This window comes from Melospiza melodia, chromosome 28, assembly GCF_035770615.1.
Source record: "Melospiza melodia melodia isolate bMelMel2 chromosome 28, bMelMel2.pri, whole genome shotgun sequence".
NCBI classification, from domain to species: domain Eukaryota; kingdom Metazoa; phylum Chordata; class Aves; order Passeriformes; family Passerellidae; genus Melospiza; species Melospiza melodia.
In genome coordinates, this window is record NC_086221.1 from 8,223,841 (window position 1) to 8,232,466 (window position 8,626).

Below are 8,626 nucleotides of genomic sequence, written 5' to 3' on the forward strand. Positions count from 1 at the left end.
AAGGAGAGGCTTTTGTTTCCTAAATGGGAGAGGAAGATGCTGCTGTGGAAAGAGGAGCTCCAGCCCTGAGGAGCTCCTGGAGCAGGACAGGAGCCCAAACCCTCAGTGTGCTCCAGCCCCCAGGGGCCAGGAGAGCAAAAATAGCTTTGTGCTGGGCCAAGCAGGGCTGATATTTCAGTTCCTGGTTATTTTCTCCCCGTTCCAGCCTTCCCATGGACCTTCATCCCATTCTATTTCCTGCTGGCCATTTTGGCCAACTCTCTTTGTCCCACCAGCAGCCAGTGCTGCTTCAGCGGCCACCCCAGAGCCAAGTGAAGGATTTTTGGTGTTCCACGAACAGGCAGGGCCCCCCCAGTGCAGCATCAATGCCATCCCCTCCCCTCCCTGCCACTGATTTGCTTGGCAGGTGTGAAATATTAATTGCCTCGCATGGGAGCTTGGCTCACTGTCTGTCGCGTTTGACTGAAATATCATTCTCTGCTGCAAATATAATTACTGGGGGTCTGGATTTTAAAAATAGCCTCTCGCCCGTCTGTTAATTAGGAGCCACGCTTTGCTACACAACGAGATATTTTGGTTAATTATGAAAGAGAAAAGGACAAATTTGTCACGTCTTTTGTTTTTGTTCCGCCGCGTCTCCCGGTGACGGCGAGGGGCGCCGTGATGGAGCTGCTCAGCTGACAGCACCAGATGTCCCCCAAAAACGGGGAGGGGGCCAGGGCTGGGGGGTCTCACAGCTCAGGGGGCGCTGCTGCCTCCCCTCAGCGCAGAGCAGTTTAAACAAAGGCAGGAAAATTCAATCAGGAGGCAGAGCTGGGCTCGGATCCTCCCCGCGACGCTCACGGAGCCTCGTTCAAACCTGATTTATTCTCATTAAATGTTCAAAGTGCTGGGCTGAGGCAGCCAGGGCTGCAGCTCCAGCGCCCAGCACAGCCTGTGCTGCCCATCCTTGGGCCGCCAGAGGTGGCACAGGTGGCGCAGGTGGCACAGATGACTCCGGTGGCACAGGCGACATAGGTGACATAGGTGATACAGGTGACACAGGTGACATAGGTGGCACAGGTCCATCCTTCCCCCCAAATTAAATTTCTCAAATTAAGGAATTCCATCTTCTCCAGATTGCCCACACCACTCCTCAAATTCATCCCTGGTTTCTTTCTTAAAAAGGGAGGTAAAAATTCCATTTCCAATGCAGAAGGAGGTGATGAGTTTGGGAATGGCAGTGAAGGTGCTGAGCCCTCCCCTTGGCCTCTCTGCTAATTAATGATGTGTTAATGACCCCCCAGGAGATTCAGGATCAATAGAGCGCTGTGTTCCTGCCAGGCAGAGCAGAGGGAGAGGGAAGGGCCCAGAGGGGCTTTGTGCCCATGGGATCCCAAGGAATCCCCAGTTCTTGGCTGGTGCCAGACACAAACACCATTCTGGTCAGGAAAACCCATTTTAACTCATTTGAGTTGTGGAAATAAGCAGACCATGCCATGATTTTAGGGATGTGCACAGGGAGGATGAGGAGGAGCCAACCAACAGGGGGAATTTATGGAAAATCACCTATCCATGGTGCCATGGATTCCCTCCTCTTTCCCCAAGTTTTTGTCCTGGGTGTATAAAGGATCAGCAGCTCTGCCTTGCCCTAAAATGCACTGAAAAACTGTTTCCTAATTATTTATGTAATTATCCAGCATTTCAAAAAATCCATGATAACAGCTGAAATTGATGTAGTAAACAAGCATAATAATTACTCCAACAATATTGAACGGCTGTTGTGTCAAATAATCATTCCATATAGATGAAGAAAGCGCTCAGAAATAGCACCATAATTCATGATGCTCCCAGATTAATGTCACAGGAGTTCCACGACCTGCTCCTGGAGACAGGCAGAACTTTCTGCATGGAAAATTAAATATGTATACACAGAGCATATATGAAGGTATCATACATCAAACCAGGTAAGAAACAATACAAAGGGAGGTGGGGGAAAAGCAATTTTTTTAGCCTGGAATGGTTTTGTAAGGATTTCACTGCTTCAGAGACTTCTGCAGGTATCAAAGTAATGAGGAATAGAAAATATTGTCATTGAAACAATAGCCTGGAAGGGATCTTTGGGCTCAAATTTCATTCCAAGTCTTCCCTCAGTAGTAGGTACTGGAAATAATAATAATAATAATAATAATAATAATAATAATAATAATAATAATAATAATAATAATAATAATAATAATAATAATAATAATAGTTCCAAAGGGACACAGGAAAACCCCACTAAATGAACTGCAGCAAATCTGCACTTCCCTTCTCCTCCTGCTGATCCTTCAAGAACACTCAGGAAAGTGGCACAAATTTTATAACCTTGTGATGAAGATTAAAAAATAAAGCCCAGTAAAAAACTGCCTGTGAATTATTGAAAGTGTAGCTCATTATAATGGGAGAAATGAACCTTTATTTTCAGTAAGTGACACAGGAGAAGAAGAATGTTGGGATAATGATGCTCAGGCAAAACAATTATTTTTTTTGTGATAGAAAAGCATAAAGTTTATCATTTTGATTACTGTCCTGTTAGGGTTTTTGTGTGCCCAGCTCAGAGATCAATAAATCAGAAGGGTTTTTGGAGCTTCTCCCTGCTCAGAGCAGAGGTGCTGGGGTGGGTACCTGGTGCTCACCCTGCATCCTCTGCCCAAACCCTGAATTTCTCACAGCCCCAGCTCCTCATTTCTGCCCATATCCCGAATTTCTCACAGCCCCAGCTCCTCATTCCTACCCATATCCCGAATTTCTCACAGCCCCAGCTCCTCATTCCTACCCATATCCCGAATTTCTCACAGCCCCAGCTCCTCATTCCTACCCATATCCCGAATTTCTCACAGCCCCAGCTCCTCATTTCTGCCCATATCCCGAATTTCTCACAGCTCCAGCTCCTCATTTCTGCCCATATCCTGAATTTCTCACAGCCCCAGCTCCTCATTTCTGCCCATATCCCGAATTTCTCACACTCCCAGCTCCTCATTTCACAACAGTCTGACACAAACACCGTGGGCTTGGAGCAAAGCTCAGGATTTACAGGTCCCACCCTTGGCCGTGTCCAAGCCGAGGGTGTGATGCTCTCGCTGATGATCAGAACCAGCTGCTGCAGCAGAAAGGGGAATTTGGGGGCTCTTTCTTGCAGGAAAAAGGACAATAAAAACCTGCAGGGGCTGGAGCTGTTCTGAACACGCTTTTCAGGGATATCTGTGCACCCTCTGCTCCTGCTCTTTTCCCTGGCACTCCCCTGGTTCGGTTTTGGTGACACTTCCCCCACAGCCCGTGTCAGAGTGACGTGACATAACTCTCATCAAGGGGAAATTTAAGGCTTAAGTGCCTTTAAAATGCTGGCATCAGTCACCAGGCTGTGCTCTCTCTCTCTGAATATTACACCCATTATGTGTAATTCTTCCTCCTCTTGGAGAAATATTAGCATGTACTTTTCTGCTCGTCAGTCATTTCTTTTGACCTTTGCAGCATCGGCTGCCTTGGAGAGGGTCGCGTTTGTTCTGATGTGCCCTCCCGAGCCTCGGGGAGCAGCACAGGTGGGAGCAGGATGCTCCTGCTTGGATCGGGAATGTTCCCTGCAGGGAGTTCCCATCACTCACCCCAGCAGAGCACACTCAGAGCAGCCCATGCGGTTTCTAAAATTCATTTCATCCCATTTATTTATTTGGGTTTCCTTTTGCCACAGAGGCAGCTGGTCCTTGCAGGGTCGTGGCTGTGATTTGAGGGGATCCCATCCCACCTGGAGTGGGGTCACATCTCCAAAACCCGTCCCTTGCTGGCCCTCAGAGCCCAGCTCCTGCTCTGCAGCTCCAAGGGCTGACCCACAGCCCCCAAAGCGTTTTGGGGTGAGACAATCCCTCTGAGTTCATGAATTCTCACTTAATTTTATCCTTCGTTTCCAAATGAGGCAAAAAACCCCTTAAAACTCAGAAGCAGAAGGGCGCAGAGCCTCATCCCAGCCCCAGCGTGACATTCTGAGGCCAAGATTTCAGATTTTAGTGCCAGTCCATTTACAACCCCCCGCCTCTATGCATAGATCAGGATTTTTTATTTTTGTTTTGTTTGCTGTTTGCTCTGTTACAGATCAGGATCCGAGCTGCCAGCTGGGCTGGGAGGCCAGGGCATCAGAGATCATTGTTCCAAACCCCTGTCCTGGGGCTCATCCCTGGCACCTCCCGAGCTGCAGAGACAGGGCCGATGTCAGGGCCTGTGCCCGGGGTCAGGAGCACATTCGGGCCACGAACAGGGCAGAGCTGAGCCAAGCCACAGCAGAAAGTGCTGGAGCAAAGCAAACTGATACCAACCCGACAGAAATTCGGCGTCAGTCCCCACCCAGTGCAAATCCCTGCGATCCCTCCAGAGCCTCCAAAGCGCTGCCCTCCCAGCCCGGCTCGGAGAACTCGGGAGCTGCTCCAGGAGCGGAAAAATAAACGCTGGGAAGCCACCAGATGGCAGCTGGAGCGGCGAGACCGAGCATCCCGAGCATCTCCTGCATCCTGAGCCTGTCCTGAATCCTCCTGCATCCCGAACAGCTCCACATCCGGAGCATCTCCTGCATCCCCTGCACCTCCTGCATCCCCTGCATCCCGAGCACCTCCACATCCCGAGCACCTCCTGAATCCTCCTGCATCCCGAACAGCTCCACATCCAGAGCATCTCCGGCATCCTGAGCTTGTCCTGCATCCACCTGCATCCTCCTGCATCCCGAGCATCTTCTGCATCCCCTGCATGTCCTGCATCCCCTACACCTCCTGTATCCCGAGCACCTCCACATTCTGAGCACCTCCTGCATCCCCTGCATCCCCTGCATCCCCTGCACATCCTGCATCCCCTGCATCCCAAGCACCTGCTGAATCCTCCTGCATCCCCTGCATCTCCTGCATCCCCTGCATCTCCACATCCCCAGCACCTCCTGCACCTCCTGCATCCCCAGCCCGGACTGGGCATCGCCCCCGGGGCACGGAGCTGTGCCCTGAGCACCCGGGACCGGCACCAGGATCGTCCTGCTGTCATCACCCGCGTGCATAAACGATCCCTGTAATTCCAGCACGCACAAATCGCGCTGTATTAATCACTGCAGGGCGCTAATTGCTGTGGCCGACACCCCAGCCCGGGGGGAGCCCCTGGCAGCCCCCACAGCCCCGGTTCTGATGCTGATGGAATCCCTGCCCTGCTCTGTGGGGTGTGCAGGGATGTCGCCAAACCCCCTCGGTGACCCCACTGCAGCCCGGTCTCCCCCATAAACCCTGCTGGCCCCCTGTTTGCCCTCACAGGGCTCTTCTGTGCGCTGCTCCCGTGGCTCTGAGGCCGTAATTGTGGCAACAGATGCCGGGGGAGAGAAGTTCCAGTCCTGGAGCTCTGGCCCTGCTCATTACAGCCTCGGTGAGCGGCCACTTGCACCCCAAAGCTGCTGCTCAATGAGCCTCGCTCGGCAGCCGGCACCAGTTAATGCTCAAGCACCTCGGCTCGGGCTTGGAGAGTGCAAAGCCAGGGAGTTAAAGCTGAAAGAAGTGAAGGGCAGACCCTCCTGAAGGCCTCCTCCTCAGGGCAGCCCCAGCGATCCTCGCCTGTGCCATGGGTGCAGTGTGTGCTGTCCATGCCACGGGGGGCAGTGCGTGCTCTCCATGTACCCACACCCCGTTTTCAGAGGTGTTTCAGGGGGTTTGCCCCTGAAATGCAGGGCGAGGAGGAGCTGAGAGCCCTCCCCTGTGGAACCTGTGCAGATGTGCCCAGAGCCCAGAGCCCAGAGCAGCTGTGGCTGCCAAAGCGAGCGGAAAATGCGTGGGAATGTTCTACAAAGAGCGCGGGGCACACGGGGCTGGGCACACGCCTGGGCACACACCCAGGGGCCCCTCCGGGCCTCAAAGGGCTGGGGCAGCATTTACCTGTGCTGGAAGGAGAGGATTTGCAGCGCCTCGGCTCTCCAATCCCCTCTGCCAAAGGCTGCTTTCATCCCCAGAGCAGAGAGAGGCAATTGAGGGGGACGTGAGCTGAGCTTTGAGCTGCAGGGGAGCCCATGGAGCACTAGAAAGTCTCCTTCCCTTCTAGGTCAGTGCTTTGCAGACAGGTCAGGGATCCACCTGCACGTTTAACCCCCCTTTGAAGTGAGAGCCCCTCGTTTCCAGGGCTCAGCAGAGGTGGGCAAGCTCAGTGCACTTCAGAGCAGGGCAGGAGCCCCTCAGCTGTGCTTTGCAGTGGATTTTTCTGCTCAAGAGTCATCCTGCAGCTGAACCCAGCTCACTGAAGGCGCCACAGCTGCACAGGGGTGACCGTGGCAGTGCCACCATGGTCAGATCCCTGCTGGGGGATCAAAGCTGAGGTGAAGCCACACCTGGGAGCAGTGCAGGTGGGGCTGGCAGCTGTCAGACACCCCCAGAGCTGCTCCGGGGATCTTCTGGCATTCTTCACCCACCAGGCCTGAATGCATTTCCTGCTGTGGGTTGTAAGAATTCACTCTTACACTCTAATTTAATGAGGTGCCTTAAATGTGGATTTAATCACGGCATTAAGGTAACGGTCACCGCGTTCCAACCGCAGAGTGCAAACATCTCTCCTGAGCAGGCAGCTCTGCTGCATCCCCATTAATCCAAAAATCATCTCCATATTAATCACTGCACAGATTACTGCTCTGCCCATATCCATTGCCAAGCTGCTAATCCTCCAGCTCCTGCTCTGGGGGCATTGGCTCCCCACCAGCAGCTCCTCCATGGATGGAGGGAGGGAATTCTGCCTTGTTCCAGGGGTGGAGGGAGGGAATTCTGCCTTGTTCCAGAGGTGCAGCCTCCCCACTGCACAGCTCCCCTCAAAAGGAGCCAATTCATGTGTGTGTGTGTGTAAATGAGGTGTTTGTTTGAGCCCTGCAATCAGCACAGATCGCTGCATTTCCTGCATGCATTTCCTGCCAACACCCTGAGCTCCAGCAGCTCCTGCCCCGGTAGGGACACAGGGAGTTACAGCATCTCCAGAGGGTGATTGGCCTTCCAGAGACACTGATGTCTCTTACTCCCAGCAGGTGAGGTGAATTCCATCCTTCAGCATGGCCAGGGCCACCATTCCTCACTCCTAATCCTTCTGGAAACATCCAGCCACCACAACATCCAACACAGAAATGCTCTGAGCCCCTTCCCAGGGTGGATTGCAGCATCCCTGCTCCCTGATCTGCCGGGTTGGATTGCAGCATCCCTGCTCCCTGATCTGCTGGGTAACATTGCAGCATCCCTGCTCCCTGATCTGCTGGGCTGGATTGCAGCATCCCTGCTCCCTGATCTGCTGGATTGCAGCATCCCTGCTCCCTGATCTGCTGGGCTGGATTGCAGCATCCCTGCTCCCTGATCTGCTGGGCTGGATTGCAGCATCCCTGCTCCCTGATCTGCTGGGTAACATTGCAGCATCCCTGCTCCCTGATCTGGTGGGTAACATTGCAGCATCCCTGATCCCTGATCTGTTGGGCTGGATTGCAGCATCCCTGCTCCCTGATCTGCTGGGTAACATTGCAGCATCCCTGCTCCCTGATCTGCTGGGCTGGATTGCAGCATCCCTGCTCCCTGATCTGCTGGCTCGGTGCATTTGCTGTGCTTGCCTTGCCTTGAGCCAATCCCTCCCAGGAAGGGCTCTGGCACTGACCCGGCCTTGTCAAAGGCTGAGACGCTGTTTGAGCACCTATAAAATATTCATGAGGTCCCTGACCCGGGTTAGAAACCCCTGTACAGCCCGAGGCCATCCTTTGTGGGGAGCTCAGAGCCAGCGCAGGTTCCCGCTGCAAAAATCAAATGAACGTCAAAAGAATCCTTAAAAACGCGTGCGGGAGCGCCTCTCCCCCGAGACCATCCCTTTGTGCGGGCTGAACGAGGCAAAAAAAAAATGGGACTTTTAAGCATTCCCATCTTCTCCTCAAAGCTCAGCCTAATTGAGTGCGAACAAAAGGGAAAAGGCGCTCTCCTCTGCAGGCAGGCGGCGGCTGGAGCGGAATGACAATGGCAGCGTGTGACACTGCCAGCCCCGGCCCCGGCGGCTCTGCCACCCACCAGAGACAGCGCCCGGGGTCCGTGTGGTCCCCTGGCATGTCCTGGTGCCTCCTGGGAAACAAATGACACCTTAAAACGAGGTGACCAAGGGTCCAGAGCCAGCTCTGGATGTCCTGGTGGCACCTGGAGAACCACTGACACCTCAGCACAAGGTGTCTGTGTGTCCAGGGCCAGCTCTGGATGTCCGGCCCATGTCTTGGTGGCTCCTGGGCAATCACTGTCACCTTAACATGAGGTGTCCATTTGTCCAGAGCCAGCTCTGGATGTCCTGGTGGCTCCTGGAGAACCACTGACACCTCAGCACAAGGTGTCCATGAGTCCACAGCCATCTCTAGTATGTCCTGCTGGCTCCTGGAGAAATGCTGCCACATCAGCGCGAGGTTTCCATGCATCACCAGCCAGCTCTGGCATGTCCTGCTGGCTCCTGGTGGCTCCACATGCCCACGGCCAGCTCTGGCAGCCCTGCCCACCACCCCGGGTTCCCCACCCACCTCCCACCCCTTTGACGTGAGGGGTCTGTGTGTCCCACACATGGTTTCATCCCTGGGGTTTCTGCGGTGCCAAGGCTCTCAAATGGA